The sequence below is a fragment of the Vicia villosa genome, linkage group LG1 (assembly GCF_029867415.1).
Source record: "Vicia villosa cultivar HV-30 ecotype Madison, WI linkage group LG1, Vvil1.0, whole genome shotgun sequence".
Classification (NCBI taxonomy): domain Eukaryota; kingdom Viridiplantae; phylum Streptophyta; class Magnoliopsida; order Fabales; family Fabaceae; genus Vicia; species Vicia villosa.
Genome location: NC_081180.1, coordinates 149,704,403 through 149,723,022, shown reverse-complemented (window position 1 = coordinate 149,723,022; position 18,620 = coordinate 149,704,403). Strand labels below are relative to the sequence as shown.

Here is an 18,620-nt window from a genome sequence, read left to right as displayed (position 1 = left end):
CGAACCATGGCTGATCATCCATACTTTCTATGGTGGTCTACTTTATAACACTAAAATGATTATAGATGTCGCTGCTGGCGGAGCTCTAATGGACAAACCCCATGATGAAGCATACAACCTCATAGAAAACATGGCACAAAACCATTATCAATGGGGAGGAGAACAAGCTGCTCTAGAGAAAACCTAAACCAAAGGAGGAACGTACGAAGTAAGTGGTATAGACCGCGTTAACGCTAAAGTAGACGCTTTAACTCAAAAGATCGAGAACTTAACCATCACTCCTTCAGCCACCGCGGCAGTTGTAGCACCTAACTGCGAGATTTGTGGATTAACTGGACATGTCTTTGCCGAATGTCAACTTCTGACTGGTATTCCATCTGATCAAGTAAACTACGCTCAAGGAAACCCTTATTCTAACACGTACAACACTAGATGGAAGAACCATCCAAACTTTTCGTATAAGAACAACAATGCGTTGTACGCACCTGGACAAGCACCTGCTGTCCCACCTGGCTATCAAAAAGCGCCTGTAGCTGCTCCAAACGCCCTTAGGAAGTCAAATCTAGAAATCATGATGGAAAACTTCATAGCTTCCCAACAACAAACCAACAAAGACTTACTAAATCAAAACATTCATAATAGTGAGCAACTAAAACAATTATCAAAGAAAGTTGACACTACGCCAAAAATGACTTTAGGCAGCGCAATTTAGACAACGCTTATTTCCAAAAGCGCTGCTATAAGTTAAATAAAAAATAAAATACGGAAAGCACGTACAAAATTGTGTGAAAGTGCTGCTAAAAGGCCCATCTTAGACAACACTTATGAAAAGCGCTGCTAAAAGGCCCATCTTAGACAACGCTTATGAAAAGCGCTGCTAAAAGGTCCACCTTAGACTGCGCTAAATGGCCCATATTAGGAAGCGCTGCTAAAGACCCTCTTTAGAAAGCGCTTTCAACAAGCGCTGCCTTAGGCTATTTATAAAAATTAAAACAAAATGACAGAAGCCCTAAATTCAGTCTAATTCCCTCTTCTCTCTTCCACGGCCGACGAGCACGAACTCCATCCACCCTCTATTAACAACCGTCGTTCTCCCTCCGTTCACAGTTACAAGAGCACGAACTCCCTCCGCCCGCCGTTCACAGCCGTCGCTCTCCCTCCGTTCACAGTCTTCGTTCTCCTCTCCGCCCTCCGTTCACAGCCGCTCTTTTTCTCACAAAACAAAGGAAACACTAACGAAGAAACCTCCAGATGTGACATATACTTTGAACCATGGCATTATTGGGTTAGTGGAAGCATCAAACTCTAACTCTCTCATCGACGTAGCCATGGAGAAGGAGAAGAAATATAGCAATTTAACTAACACAGAACCCTCCTCCTTCAAGCTTCTTGCGTCATTCCCTTCTGGTCTCTCTCCATCACAGGTTCCCTCATCTTCCAACTTCTTAACACTCACTTTTCCCGCAATAATCTACTAAATTCATCACTCACTTTCGAAGGTCTATGTTGAATTCGGTGACGCCTACGATTGAATCCCTCACTCTGACCTAACCTTGGAAAACTCCATCTCTGAGGTTTGTCACATTCCTTTCGCATTGTGATTTGTTTCTATGTTCTTTCGTTGCTTGTATTTGTGATTACTTTTTGTTTATTTCTGCTGCACAGATTTGGGAGCAGAGAAGTGTACAAAACAAATCTCTCTTCAATGGAAATAAATTCAGAGTATCAGATTTTCTTACTTGCAATGATATTTAAATGGAAAAAATGTATAAAATATACAGCACCAAAATCCTCTGAAAAAAATAATGCTGACACGTGTCAAGTGTAACATCCCGATTTTTATTAATATTTTTATTAATTATATTAGTAATTATATTATTTGGTGTTTTTAATAATTATTTGCTTAATTTAGTCATTTATGATGTTTATTAAAATTTTCGCGTTTTGGGACGATTTAGTCGGTATTAGTTTGGGATAGCGGATCAATATTTAATCGAAAAATTTAATATTTTTAGTATTAGAAATATTAATGAATTAATATTTAGCGTTTTGGGAATTTTCCGAGTAATTAAGATTAGACCGGAAATATGAGACAATGAGTTATTAGAGGATTTTATCCGTATTTATTGTATTATATTATTTTATTTTACTTGGTGTGTTAAATAATTATTTAATTGTTATGAGATATAATAATTAATTGAATTAATTAACATTGTGTGTATTGGTGTTTATTTAGTTTATTGAACTAAATAGAGATATTAAGAGATTATATTTAATTGGGCCTATTTATTAGAGTTAGAAGTAAATAGGGAGTGTTATTTTTTTAAGCCCAATATGACATCAGAAAGTAAGGATTGAGGAGAGTAAACATAACATTATCATTTCATTTGCTGAATTTTAAAGAAGAGAATAGAAGGTGGAGAAGAGGAGCAAAAGGGGAACAAGTGAGAGCTAGGGTTTGAAGAATCAAAGAGGTAAGGAGGAGAATCCTTATTATTATGGGTTTGTATGATTGGGTCAATGTGTAGATTAACATGATTAGGTTATTGTGTAGAAAATAGAAATTTGAATTTGAAACAATAGTGAGAATTCTGTCTGTGAGGAAAATGAGCAAAATTAGTGGGTCATTCGTTCAATCAAGTTTCATTTAATTTTTGTCTTTGCTTTGAGAATTAGTTAATGCTTTTCTAGTTCTCTGATTGTTGATTATTATATATTTGTACTGGTACTGTGTTTCTTACGAAGATTTGTTGTTGAGTGTGTTTAGCATCTTCTATAAAAGATCTATTTTGCATTGATAGATTTGATAGATTGACAGTTAATGTGTGTTGTTTATGTTAACGGTGAGGGGTTTCAATTTGGATGTGTTAGGATAGATTTAGAAAAAGTTACTGATGGTTAGAAAAGGGTATCGATGATGGGATTATTTCTAAATTCTCTCATACAGCATTATTGAATACGATGACAAAAAGTTGGAAGACGTCATATTGGTTAAAGACACACCCCTCCCATCTACAACTCTTTTTTTCTTGGTATGCATATATTTGCCTAATTATTGATTGTCTTTTACAAAAATCATGATTTGGAAACAAGAGTGATCTTGATAATGGAAAGTTAATACAAATAAATAATAGAAATAGTAGGATGCTAGCAAGTTGCTGAAAAATTCAAAACAGTTCCGTTTTGGTCGAAATAGCCGAATTAAGCGGTATAATTAGTTCTCCCGAATTTAATGAAAATTAACGTGGTAGCTAAGTTTAATTAGTAGATTATTGTGGTGTTGTTATTTTGTTGAAATTGTAATATTTTACGAACCAACCGAAATTGTGTGGATTTGAATATCCTTTATGTTAAATGTTGGTTTTAGAATAGAAAATGAAACAATAAATTGGAACTAATGTAGTGTATTTATTAATTGGTTGATTAATTAATAGTGGAATTAATTTCAATGTGTTCAATTGATTAGAATATAATTGGAATGGAATTGATTATTCGGTTTATCGGTAAATTGCGGTATTTTGTGAAATGAGCCGAATTTGTATGTTGGTTGAATATTCATGTTGAGAATAATATATTGTTATATCAATGATGTTGTCTTGATAATGATTCTCTGTGAGTAGTTGGTTAGCATTAATTCTAATGATTAATTGCTTGATGTTGAAAAGGTGTGTTCATATATAATCGGCACAATTGAGAATTAACATGAGATAGTATGGTTACTAGTGTTAATTGGATTTTGTGAATCGTAATTGAATAATTGACTTTTTATATGTGAATAATATATGTGCTTTGTGAATGTGGTGTACAATTTGGTGGATAATTCATAGATTTGAATTATTAATTGGTATGCGGTAAGTTAAGATTGATGAGGTAATCTTAATTTCATAATTTGTTGGTAATTGTACATTCATTCATAGCATAGTCGGATTTATTGTGGAAGCGGTGAAACTGTGGATTCACATGGTAATAGACGGTAATCCTTGAATGGAAATAGACGTAGATTACGTTGATCCTTAATTGGAAACATGTGTAGTGGCTTTGATCTTGTCCAGATCGGAAGCGTGGCTTGGATTCTAGAGTGAACCAGAAAGCGGTAAACTATATGTTTACATTTGGTGGCTTTGATCTTGTCCGGATCTGAAGCGTGGCTAGATTCTATATGAATCGGAAGCGGTGGAACTTTGGGTCCATATTGGGTACCACATGCATAGAGTCACATGTCTTGCATTGAGTCACATTGGAGTTATGTGATGTTTGAATATATGCAATTATGTGATTATGTGATTGTTATGTGTGGATGAGATGTGATAATTAAATTTGGTAATGTTTGATACATGATTTTGGTAATATATGTGAATGTGTGATAATGATGGTTCGTGTGCATATTTGGAAACATAGTATTGAATAAATTGAGAATTATATTAGTGAACTTGGTTGTATACTTGAATATGTGAAATATATTTGATATTATGATTTATATGGTTATATAAGGTGTGACGAATTCCTTCAATTGTTGATTTAATCATTGTGCTTTATTATACTTTCTTCATAATGATTCGAATTCTCACCCTTCTGTTTTAATGTTGCCCTCGTTTGGCGACATGTAGGTTCTGGCGTTTAGTAGCTCTTGAGAGACTTAGCTGGAGTTTCTTTTGTGTTTGTTGAAGATTAGGTAGTGAGTCGATACTCTGGTCATGTAACACTGGGTAGACTAGGTGTGTTAAACTCATGTTTTATTTGTTTATGTATTATGTTATGACTCGTGAATCTGTTTATTGTTTAGTTGTTGTTCGGGAGGCTTTTAAGCCAAATATTATGATTATTGTTTATTTTATGTTGAGATACTTATTGAGATATGATCATGGTATGAGACATGAATCATTTTATGAAAAACATGAGTATTTTTAGTACTTTCCGCTGTGAATGCATATTGTGTATGAATTGTAATTAAATGTTTAGGTGTTATTTGGAATGACCAGGTGTATTGTATATTGTGGATAAATGCTGTCGTTTTTTTAAAGCTTTTAGTTTTTGAAAACGTCGATGTGACGCCCTTTTGAATTATATGCATGCTTATTCTCTGATTATATGCTTATTTATTTTGGGGTATAAAAGGGGTGTTACATTAGTGGTATCAGAGCATGGTCGACTAGTTGGTCAAGGTTATTAATGTCTTTTATCCTGTTGTATTAGATTTGTGTATCTGACAAGAACGATACTATTTTGTCTGTTCGGTCGTTGGATGTCTTAGGACAATGGCTGACGGAAGGAATGGTAACATTGATGTTGAGGCAGTGATGAGGTGGACTGGTGCGATTGGACAAACTCCACAAGAGAGTGCCGGTTATGGAGGAAAGGATGAGTTCCGTGCTTTTGGAGATTTCCGAAGGTGCAATCCGCCGATCTTTGAAGGAGAGTATGGACCGGACAAAGCACAAGCATGGATGAGAGAAATTGAGAAGATCTTTCAAGTTGTGAGTTTCACTGATGTATAGAAAGTACGGTTTGGTACTCACATGCTAACGAAAGGAGCTGGCGATTGGTGGAGTAATACTGTGCGGAGATTTGAAAGAGAAGTTTTGAAGTTACTTGGACTCTTTTCCGTGATGCATTTTCAGAAAACTATTTTCCAGAAGATGTGCGTGGAAAGAAAGAAATGAGGTTTCTAAATTTGAAGTGAGGAAGAGGACAATCCAGCGGGAAACCATATGATGACAAGAGATAACAATCTGATTCTGGCAAGAAGCTAAGTGGGGGAGGAACTTCTGCTCCACTTAAGTGTTTCGAATGTGGTATTGAAGGTCATCGTGTCGTTGATTGTGATAGGACTCATGTGACATGTTTCAAGTGCAACAAGATTTGTCACAAAGCACACAAGTGTAGAATTGGTTCGAGTGAGATTTGTTACAATTATGGTGAGCGAGATCACATTAATACCAAATGTGATAAGCCAAAGAAAGAGCAAGCGAAAGGAAAAGTGTTTGCGTTACCTGGTGCTGAAACTATAATTCAAGGGTATCCAAATCAACATTTCAATCCACTCACATCATCTATTTGAAGAGGAGAGTATGATTCAATTGGAATCCACAAATTGCAGTTCATTTGGAAAAAGCCAACCGTGTAGGTCAATCTTTGACTTTTCAGAAAATTGGTCAACTATGGACTTTTGTAGGTCAAAATCATCAACATATGATTATTAAAGTCATTTGATCAAGAAAAATCAAGAAAATCAATCAAGAATCAAAAAGTCAACAAAAGTCAAAATTAGGGTTTTAAGTGTTTTTGACCTCATTTTGGGAACTTCAAAATTCACCTACAAACTCAAAAATATCCCAACGTGAAGGTTGTAGATTTTGATCAAAAAAACAAGTTTGTAACTTATAACATTTATTCACAAAGTGATTAATTTGAGAGATATTGGATCAAGAAGTTTATGTCAAAATAACTTAGAAAATTTTTAAGTGTTTTAACATGGATTTTTTCCAACTTTGTGGTCATTTTTCACCATGATCCAAAATGAGTTTGAGAAATCTTTTAACAAGTGGATTGAAGTATGTAGCAACGGCTTTCCAAAGATACCATTAGCATGATTTTTCATCACTTGAGTAATGAGTTATGAATTTGTCAATAAGGCTCCATGATACTTGAATTCATGTCATGAACATGAAGAAGTTATGAACCAAAACCATTTCAAATGAAAAGATTCCTTTCTTGCAACTCCTATTACTTTTTCAAGACACAAAACTCAGATGATTTCACTTGCTTTTGAGCTATGATTCATGTGTTTTATGCATTATCCAAAGTTTCATTCCATTTCAAACATAAAGCCATGACTTCCATTCTTGAAAAGTGACTTTAATCACAAAGTCCACTCTCCTTGAGCTCTCAACTTGTTACTTCTGCATACACTCCATCAAGAAATCAGGCCAAACATGTTTAAAGAAACTAACAACTCCAAGCATGCTTGTACCTTCCCTTGGAACCATGGATTTCTCATTTCTTCATGAATAAGCAAAGTAGTATAACTTTCACATGTGAAGTCCAAATGCTGAGATTCCTTCACCCACAAATCCTAATTTATGTCTATAAATAGAGATCAAGGCTCATGAAATCAAATACACAACAACTCTCAATCTCACCTCTCACTTGAAATTTTGATTTCCAAGCATTTGTTGTGTTAAACCACTTTCAAAGTAGCTTCCATACATCATATAGAAGTTGTTCATCACCTTTACCACCCTCCCAAACGCCTCTAACCAAAAATCACCACTGAAGCTCCATTAAAGACTTATTTGAAACATTAACCTTCAAACTTTCACAAAATCACACATTGACCAAACTAATCATCCAAACACCTTCTATATACCATATAGAGACTATCTAAGTCATCAAACAACTTCTGTAATACCTAAAATCCAAATCTCCATTTCAAATTCCTTGTTTTGTAGGTACCATCGGGTTCTGAGTTCCAGAGGTGCTGAGGTTCAAGTGAGCATTCATTTAGCTTCCCTAAGGCACACATAAGCTATCCAGATCCATAAGTAAGTTCTGTAACACCTCTAACACAGAATACAAACTCCATTTTCAGAGGTAACAAGCTCAGACTTGAGCTCATTCATTTAAGCATCAATTTTTGCATTTCTTAACACCATTCTACTCAGCATAATGTAGGGATTAATAGCCCTAAGGTTTTAGGGATTGATTGTTCAAATTAAGCATTTAATTTTAAAAGTTAGAATTAGGGTTCATATGGTTTTGAGTAAAATTCTTGAGTCTCAGTATGAATTAATTCATGATAGAGATATGGTTGGGCTCATGTTTCAATGTTGATCATTTTGCACTTTTGTTTCACTAAAATTGGTTAAGATTTGAGTAAATTTGAAATCCATCTATGAGTTGATGTTGTTCAATGAGGAAGATGAAGTTGATGGGCTTTTAAATTTGAATTCTTGAACATGTTTTATAATATAATGATTGGTTTATGTGTTACTAATAACTATATCGTGTAGCTGAGTTGGTTTGAGTGAGTGTTTAAGGCGTGTGCACAAGGGCGTGGGTTCGATCCACCCCTTTTGCACTTTTACAATTTATTTTCATTTTTAGCCATTCAGAATTAAGTTTCACATATTATTTGTTGGATGAGCCCAATGATCAATACATGTGCCTAGCCCAGTTGGCTAAGGATTTGAGTTCAAACTCTATCGGCAACAAAACTTATTTTCTTACCACTTATTTCTTCACCTTTTCATTAAACTTTGAAAAATCATAAAAAATAGTAAAATTAATTATTTTGATCTGATTTTTTTGTGTTGTTTATTTAACTTGTCTATTTTTATAATATGATTAAATAATCCAAAAATATTTATTACTTTATCATTTAAAAAATTAAATAAAAAAACAAGTCTTTTTACATGTTTAAAATCCAAAAAAAAATATCATTTCTTTTTGATATTTTCACCAAGTAAGATCTTGTATATTTTTGTGAATCATTTTAGGGTTAGGTTAATGTTTCCTTGACTATACCATGTACCCTTAGACCAATTATCCTTTAGAATTTGGTATTTTAATCATTAAAATCAATTAGGTTTGAATGTGATTCTAAAACCCTAATTTTCAAAACCCTAATTTGAAATCCATGATCTTTAGCCTTACCTTGTGAATATGACTCGTTGCTTTGATCATTGTCTTTGTTTATATACATGTACTTGTTGATTTTCATCCTTGTACACTTGTACTTTATCCATGGTATTATCATTGTATATACTTTGTTTACTAACCATATGCATGAGATATTTATCCATCCATCATATTCATTCATACATGAAATGATTCCAAGGTATAAACATCCTTTTATCCATTAACATTTGAGTTTACATTGATCTCTTTGTTATACTCACTTTCTTATCTTTTGTGACACATGTTATCACACACACACACACACACACACACACACACACACACACACTTGAGGTATCCATGATTGATTACTTAAGTTGTTGTTGAAATATCCAAAGGAATGTGAATGATATTTACTAAAATTGTCAAGGTACCCAATCTCTTTTCCAATCTCTTTATATTTGTGCTTAGTATTGTTAAAGCTTTGCACCCCACTTGTTTTTGAAAATGATTTTGTATTTTTAAAGCTCAACCCTTTTAAATCAACCCCTTGGTTTTGTATTTTTAAAGCTCAACCAACCCTTTTCAAACCTTGGTACTAAGAGGAGCATTATTCTCGGTGAAACTGCTCTTAGACCATTGGGCCTTGTATTGGTAAAGCTTGGATCATTTTAAACCCTTGTTAAGTATTGTTAAAGCTTAACATTTTAAAAGCCCGTTGAGTATTGTTAAAGCTCAACACTCAAAAAGATTTTGGCCACTTTGGCTCTTTTATTTTCCTTTTTAAGAGGAACTACAAAATCTCTGATTTCCTAATTGTTAAAGGGGTATGTAGGCCTAAAATGTGATGTCTTATCGAATTCACTTTTAAAACCTTATTTTCTCATCCCCCACTCTATTTTAACAAAAACACAATGGCATTTTCATAAGAGCAACAAAAATAATAACAATATTTTCAAAGAGGTTCCTATGGAGTACCATAGATGTGAGGGGTGCTTAAAACCTTCCCCTTGCATAACAGACCCCCTTACCCAAATCTCTGTTTATTTTATTAGTTTTAATTTTAAAAACTTCTGTGGGTTTTATTCGCTCTTTCTCTCATTTCCTTTGGAAACAATAAAGTGTGGTGGCGACTCTGTTTAAAATATATGAGCTAAGTCAATCAATGGCTTTAGTCTCACAAACTTCACCGCTACATGAGTAACATAATTTGATTACAAATAAGATTAACGTACTTAATCTACTGATTCAGATTATGACTTATCATTGGTTATTATAACTCCAATTTCCTAAGCGGATATGATCCATATTCGATTACAATATTGATTGAACAGACGCAATATATCCAATGTGATTTAAGCTTCTATTTTCCAAATTAACCAAACGGCTAAAGATTACACGAACTAACGAAAAAGCTATGATAAATGCGATTATGGTTACGAAATGTAAATCGATCAAATCAACATATTCTATGAAACTTGAATTAAACATGCAAAAAACACAAAATAATATTGAAAGGCATTGAAATTAAATTGAAAATTATACTAACATCGAATTAGGGTGGAATCTAAAATCACTATATTAACCTTTGGAAATTAGCTCTCTATAGGAAATGTAGTTGTATATTTTTAATTTCATGTAAACTCTCAACACCTAACAATAGCACTGCGTTTTAACTTAAATAATACAAGAAAATCGGGAAAATAGAGCAACTAATCCTAAAAACACAAAACCGGTTCAAAAGCTAATTATTTTCTTAAGTCAAGAATGGTAACACATTATTTGACTCCTCTTCACTCCAAATTGGATTCTGACTTTAACATCAAACTTGTAGCTTTTCCTCTCAGCTTTCCAACACATATTAGAACGCGTCAAACGGCATCTCGATGCTCAAGTTATGATCTACACAGTGAGATAATGTCAAATTACTACTTATTCGAAAAATAAGTAACGTAAATAAAATAAAGGCGGAATTAAACTAGACTTAAAAAAATACTAAAAGCAATAAAAAATAATAAGAAAGACTATAGAATTGTCGTAGTACAATAGTGAAAGAGTTTACATCAAAATGAACTGACCAAATTCTCTCACACTTAAATTTTTTGCACTTCGAGCAAAACTTAAAATTCAAAATTCAAAATAGAATAAAAAACAAAAACATGCAAGGATTATGGTGTTAGTGACCAAAGAGTACATCATAAGTAGTAAGATCCTGGCAGGATAAAATTCTCTCGACTCTCAAGTGTTTAGGTTATTTATTTACACTCAAAGCTCATCATGAAAGTTAACACTATCATAAGCTTGAAAAGACTCTAACATCCACACTTGAAATACATGCATGCAAAGATCAAAACAACTTTATTCAGGTTGTTATGTAGCCAAGGTAAGGATGAGATAAATCCTATGGGGTAATAGGCTAAAATTTAAAGGGACAAATTAAATAGAATCGAAAGTGGTTGTGGGAGTTGAACTAATCAGTATTTCAATAATTTTTCCATCTTTCCAGCCATTTTGTGTTCTCTTTTCTTGTCTCAATTTTTTTTAGAAAAAATATGAAAATAATGTGAATTGTCTTCCTTCTATTCTTTTCTTTATATATATATATATATATATATATATATATATATATATATATATATATATTCTTTTTTTTCTTTTTTTATGTTCTACCAACTTTTGAAATATCACAATTATATTAATGCAACTCTACACACCTCTAAATAAGACTCCTTCATCCCTTTAAATAGGGTAATACAATTGTTTTTCACTTTTAGTTTTGTAATAAATTATAAACAACTTATGGGATAAATAGGCTCAAAGAGGCTTCAAACAAGAAGTGATAATTTCATGGTTGGCTTTTTGACTAAGTGGCTAAAAAAAACAAAAACAAATTGCCTTTATCATATCAATATTCACAAGTAAATAAACAGTTTCTACAAGAATCTAATCGAGTATTAGAGTAGCTAACAAACATGAATGAGATCACACAATAAAGAAAGAAATGAATTTTTGTATGTTATCCAGTATAAGACTCAAAATCTCACAAAGAACATTGAACAACCACAAATGATGCACAATTTAGAATTTAGTCCTATTTATCATTCTGAGAATTCAAAGAAAATCACTCACATCACACCACAAGTCTTTATTCAAGTGAACAAAAATTACTCACACTTGCAACCCCAAAAACCAAAGAAAAAACATGCATTTAAAAGAAATATTTTTTAAGTAAATAAGATAAATAAGAAAATATTAAGGTAAATAAGAAAACAAGTAAGTGACTCCCTCTCCCATACTTAAAACACACATTGTCCTCAATGAAACAATAATAAATTATGAGAGAGAGGGGGGGGGGAAGAACACACCCGAGGAGTCAAGGTGGATATAGATGACCGAGTAACTAGCATTTCCCAATGAGAGCTCTTCTACAAATTCCTCTTCCAATGTGGGGCTCACATGGAATAGCTTAAGGCAGTGTCCATTGACTTTTAATTTTTATTAGTATCTTCGCTTTATATTCCAAGATCAAAGAACGATCTTCTATAACTGAAAGCATCGAATGGGCACGTGAAAGTGATCTCATTTTTCCTAACATCAAGGATCAAAAGGTTAAAGGGCTGCCTCACTACTTTTGCTCCATCTTCCAATAAGACATTATTCATAGATATGGACGGGCTAATATTAGGAATGTTAGTCAAGGTCCATCCAATTCCCTTTTTATGTTCTTGCAATAACTTATGTTGCTCAAATTACTTCTTTGATGAATATTTTAAATATTCATGAAGTAGTTTAATCTCTAAAGAAGGTGGTTGTTCGATGAGTGGTTTGTTTCAGGTAGCTGGAATGTGGATATCTTCAATTGTAGAAATAGTATAACGATGTGTCTCTATGGGTTTCGTGGATGCAACTCAAAATATTTTTCATCAACTAATTCAGAAAGCAAGTCAATTTGAAAAACATAATGCTCTTCCATGGGGTATTTCATAGCATAAAAAATGTTAAATTTTTCAGTAATATCACCAAACTCCATGGACATTGTTTCATCATCGACATTAATTTTTTTTTTCTTCTTCAAGAACGACCTGCCTAAATGATGGGTGTGTTGCTTGACTTTGAATTATTTTTTTCTTCCATACCTAGAACATAAAATCTACAGGAAAAATCAAATCATTAACATGAACAAGTACACCTTCCAGTACTCCGACAAGGCGGGTATTGTGTAACTCCCGTTTATTTTATTTAATCATTTAATTAATTGATTTTGAATTATTTGGTGAGATGATTTTTTATTTGTGAATTTGTGATAATTATGTTATTTTATTATATAGTTGAGTAATAATAATAATAGAATACTGATTAATTAATGAATTGGGCCTATGTTGTGTTAGCATGAGGATTAGTGGGGGTGTGTTTGTTAATCCCATTGGTGAGAAAAAAGTTAGTAAGGGTTAAATGAAAATAAGAGAGAAAAATAGAATGGGGAAAATTTGGAGAGTACGTGAAAAGAGAAGTTTATCGTGAAAGAGGAGAGGAGGCACAAAGAGGCTAGGGCAAGGAAACCATTGAAGAGTAGGGAATCACCAATCCAAGGTAAGGGTGGGGTTCTAACCATATAAAATCGGGTATGATGATTAGTAGATAGGAATGGGTTTGGATTTCTGTGTTTATGTTTTAGGTTTTTCTTTGATTTCATCTTCTTTATGCTTCGTATGGATTTCGCATATGAATATTGTTGTTGATTTGGTATTGGTATGATGATAATCTTGATGAACGTATGATGTTAAGAGCTCTAAATAGGTGTTATAGGTTGTTATAAATGTTATATAATCGTAGGATTTCGAATTGTGAAACCGGGATGTTTTATGGAATCAAATTCGGAGGTACAAAAGGCCTCCAAAGGCGAAAATCACACTTTTTGGGCGAGGGGTTTGAGAATGTTAGCTACTTCATTTATTTTTCAAGCGAGCCATCCCATTTTCCAGGAAAATCGAGTCAAAATTAGAATTTTGTAAAGGCCATAACTTGAGCTTCCAGACTCCGATTGATGCGTCGTTCGGAGTGTTGAAAAGCTAACACTGTGAACTATACTATGATGGAATAAAATGATTCATAGGATGTAATTTCCTAGTCCTTGTATTAAGATTAAGTGATGAACTATGTGGTGCTAACATAGGAAGTATGCCCTTTGTTACGATTTGACGTAACCATGTCATAGTGCAACTTGAATTGTGTTTTTTATGACGATACGATGTTATTGATATGCTGATGTGTATTTTCCTTATGATATGATAATGATGCATTGTTATGAATTAACAATAACTATGAATTTTATTATGAAGTTGAATTAACCGTGTTATGTCGTTACTTGACTTGTGTAATATGATGTCTGATGTTATTGCAATGATATATGTATGTAAGAAACGTGAGATGGAGTATGATGAATATGATGAATTGATGTTGTTATGATGATGAAGCGATGACCTATATTTGCGTTTGTTGAAGGCTTATGCCTTGTGGTTGCATAATTGTTGTCGTTATGTTGCATGTTGTGTCGCATACATTACGTTCGTGATGGCTTAGATTGGAAAACTACGATGGTCTGGTTTGGCAAACTAAGATGGCCTCAATCTAATTGTGTGGATTGAGTGCAATTTGTGATAAAGGTGTATGCCTTGTTGATGTCTCTATTTATTGGCAATTTTACGATGAGGATGTATGCCATATTGGTACCACATGTATTTGTATAGTTGTTGATCTCATGAAATTTTGCATGATGATGAATGATGATAAGTTTTCTAGTGATGAATATTTGTATAACTAACGAGTGATAATGAGTTGTTTGTTGTTGAATACTTGTATACTAATTGTTAATAAACGATGTTGATGTGTTGTGAAGTGGTGAATTATGTATGACCTTATTCTCATATACATGTTATCATATGCTTCTTTATATTGCTATGATATCTCACCCCTTTTATTTGAATGTTGCCTCCACGTGGATAACGTCCAGGTGTAGAGGATTAGTGCGCTTTGGAGTAGCTTGGAAGATGTTGATCTTTCTGTGGCTTATGTTGACTCGGGTCGTGCTTTGATACGAAACACCGAGAGGGATAAACATTTAGTTACTCTTATTGTATTTGATGATTGTTTGGAGTCTTATGAACTCCGTATTATTTGAATAAATGTTATTGATGATGGATGCATATTATTTTGATAACATTGTGTGAATCTTTTCCGCTGCGTAATAAAAAGAGAGTTGACAATTATGAAGTTTTGTTTTGGTTCATCTGGATAATGTGTTATGTATCTATTTAAATGATTGAACAAGTTTAATATGTTTTTAAAAGAGTGACATCCTAATTTCTTGTTTATTAATTGGACAAATTATCTCTTGTGGTGATTAACAACTTTGATGCAGATCTAGGTGAATGATCACAAGCGATGAACAATGATAAATGCCTCTACTCAGTCCACACGAACAGATTGCCTTCAATCTCAGTGCTAGCTGCTATGAATGAAGACGTTGAGAGAGAGAGAGAGAGAGAGAGAGAGATTGTGGCAAGGTTTCACAAACCTAATTTCATCAACTATTAAAGCTTCTACACAAGGGCTCCATTTATAGAACCACTTTTGTGGACAGTAAGCTAAAAAAGCCATGTGACATTAGCGAGGGGCTGCCTCACGCCACTTTTCCAGCTTCTGTCACCCCAGGACAGCATGCAGGCTGCAGTTTCAATGTTGCTTTTAGCGAGGGGGTAACCCACGCTCTTGTTGACTGTTTAATTTGTGAGGGGCTGCCCCTAAGAAATTTCCCTGCATCATTAATCCGTTCAACCACTCCACCGCGCCCCCTGATAACACGATTTTATATCGTATATTTATCTTAAAATCCATAAGTATTATTAGCATTTTCTTTTAATTATATTGTTTTATTATGATATTATGCGGGTATTTGCGATGTTTCAGGTTTTGAGTTCATATTGAGACTATTTGTGAAAAGAAGAAGAAATGGGGCAAAAATCATTATTATTTATTCTTAAAAAATGAAAGAGAGGTGTTAAAGTAATAAAGGGGTGCAAAAGAAGACCCAATTATGCAAAGATGCAAGCCCAGCCCACGAAGGAGCTAGACATGATCACTTGCGCGTGGCCCACACATTTAACGAAGACCAAGTAAAGAGTGGAGACGTCCGTCTCCCACTCCACTTCCACGTCCATGCCACGTCACGAAGAGGAGACGCCCGTCTCCAACCGTTCCTAAAAATCCTCCACTTGAGACGCACGTCTCAAATCTGCTGCCTTGGTCTCCTCAAAAAGTGGGGACGTGCGTCTCCGAGTCCCAAGTCAAAAAGTCCCTACTTTCAAGGAACGTATCTGCAGAACCTCGCCTATAAAAGGAGGCTGATACTTAAGTTCTCCAAGTCCGAATTTTTGCTAACGAAGTGTTGCCGAATTCATTTCTCAAGCATTTTATTTTTCTCCGCATTTTGTTCATTGCTTTCTTTTCTCATAACAATTTCTACACCGGAAATTGTTGTGAACCTTTTATAGATCTAGCCTTATGTTAGATTTAGTTTTTATTTTCCTTGCCTTTAAATTTTACGCCTAGTAAATTCTGAAGAACGATCCAGCCGACCTGTGGCAGAAGTTCGAGTACTCCAAGATCCAGATTTATTTCAGATTTATTTTATTCAGGTTATTTAATTGCTGCCTTTATATTATTTAATTGCATGATATATTGTATGCCTTTTAATATGTCTTTCATTATAAACCGAACCAATTTATGCATGTTTAACTGTATCAATATGTCTGGCTAATTAATTAAGATATCGGTATGTAAAGTAAGTTAACCATGGGATCCGAAATAAATTGGCTTAATTATGTTTATTAAATATCACTTGTTTTTGGTTTTATGTCTAATTTAATTAATAGAGTCTTAAAATCAATAGAGCGAGAGTTTGAGGTTTTAAGGCCGACAAAGGTTAAAATCAATAGAGCGAAAGTTTGAGATTATTAACTGGATAGTAGACATAGGATATTAGTTTTAAGGATGACGAAAGCGTATTAAAACTAATAAGAAATTATTTACTTTCAAAAAGTGTTTTTAAACCCGACGCGGGATAGCAAAAGCGTACGTTAGGGAATACTAGCATGAATCGAGTCAGCAAAGCGAGAGTTTGAGACTAGGGGATTTAAGTAGATAACGATTTCATAAAGCGAGCATTTTATTAACTATGTTATTTTCAAAAAGCTTTTCTAAATCTAATGGGATGGCGAGAGCGTACACTATGAGTTAGGATGGTGGTCTAAATCAACAGAGCGAGAGTTTGAGAGGAGGACTTTTAAACAACAGAATTAATAAAGATCTTTAATTGAATGAATACCACAGCCAATGGACCTTCGGATCACCTAAGTTAAACGAAATACATACTTATATCCGTTTACTATTATATTTCGTAGAATTTACAATTACCTTCCCTTTTAGAAACAATCAAAATAATAGTAGCCTTAGCTTTACATAGTAACCTTAGATAACGGTAGATCGATTCATAGTTCCTGTGGATTCGATATCTTTTAAAACTACATGACACGACTATGCACTTGCAGTTATCAGATTTATAGACACGTAAAGTCGCGATCAAGTTTTTGGCGCCGTTGTCGGGGACTATTTAAGTCGATATCGTAACTCACTGTTACACTGTAGAGACTAGGGCAAATTCTTTCCTTTCTGTTTGAAGATTGTATGCCAAGTACTCGTTCACAAGGAGGGGATTTAATACAACGAATTAACGAGATCGAACATTTTGTTAACGTAAGACGTCGAGCTTGTAATCTTCCCGAAGTAGCACCAATTCCAATTTCCCAGGAATTGATCTTTACTGATCAAATCAATCAAATCACCCCGAAGTTAGAGATGGCTGCCTCTCGTCCTCTTAGAGACTACGCCGCTCCTTCACGAGCTGAACCGCACTCAAGTATCGCACCATCTGCGATTGAGGCAAACAATTTCGAACGGAAACCTTCATTGGTACAAGCTGTCCAACAGAACCAATTCTTTGGAAGCCCTGCAGACGATCCTAATCTCTATTTATCCGTGTTCGTGCAATATGCCGACACTGTCAAAGCTAAGAGCGTTAGCTCCGAAGCTATTCGATTACGCCTTTTTCCCTTCTCTTTGAGAGATAGAGCTAGAGCGTGGCTTCAGTCCCTGCCTTCTAATTCCATAACTACATGGGACGAACTGAAGAGAGTATTCTTAGCTAGATATTTCCCGCCTAGCAAAACTACTATGCTAAGAGGTCAAATCAACGGATTTACCCAAAAAGATAAAGAATCACTCTTCAAAGCTTGGGAACGATACAAGGACATGCTTAGACTATGCCCTCATCATGGACTCGAACCATGGCTGATCATCCATACTTTCTATGGTGGTCTACTTTATAACACTAAAATGATTATAGATGTCGCTGCTGGCGGAGCTCTAATGGACAAACCCCATGATGAAGCATACAACCTCATAGAAAACATGGCACAAAACCATTATCAATGGGGAGGAGAACAAGCTGCTCTAGAGAAAACCTAAACCAAAGGAGGAACGTACGAAGTAAGTGGTATAGACCGCGTTAACGCTAAAGTAGACGCTTTAACTCAAAAGATCGAGAACTTAACCATCACTCCTTCAGCCACCGCGGCAGTTGTAGCACCTAACTGCGAGATTTGTGGATTAACTGGACATGTCTTTGCCGAATGTCAACTTCTGACTGGTATTCCATCTGATCAAGTAAACTACGCTCAAGGAAACCCTTATTCTAACACGTACAACACTAGATGGAAGAACCATCCAAACTTTTCGTATAAGAACAACAATGCGTTGTACGCACCTGGACAAGCACCTGCTGTCCCACCTGGCTATCAAAAAGCGCCTGTAGCTGCTCCAAACGCCCTTAGGAAGTCAAATCTAGAAATCATGATGGAAAACTTCATAGCTTCCCAACAACAAACCAA

General features: G+C 34.5%; 1 non-coding gene across 1 annotated transcript; it reads right to left on the bottom strand.

Moving 5' to 3' along the window:
• Window positions 1-17,904: 17,904 nt before the first annotated feature.
• LOC131645403 (small nucleolar RNA R71) lies at window positions 17,905-18,011 on the bottom strand. Its single transcript, XR_009297028.1, has one exon. It is a non-coding gene; the product is annotated as a small nucleolar RNA R71 (small nucleolar RNA).
• Window positions 18,012-18,620: the final 609 nt, after the last annotated feature.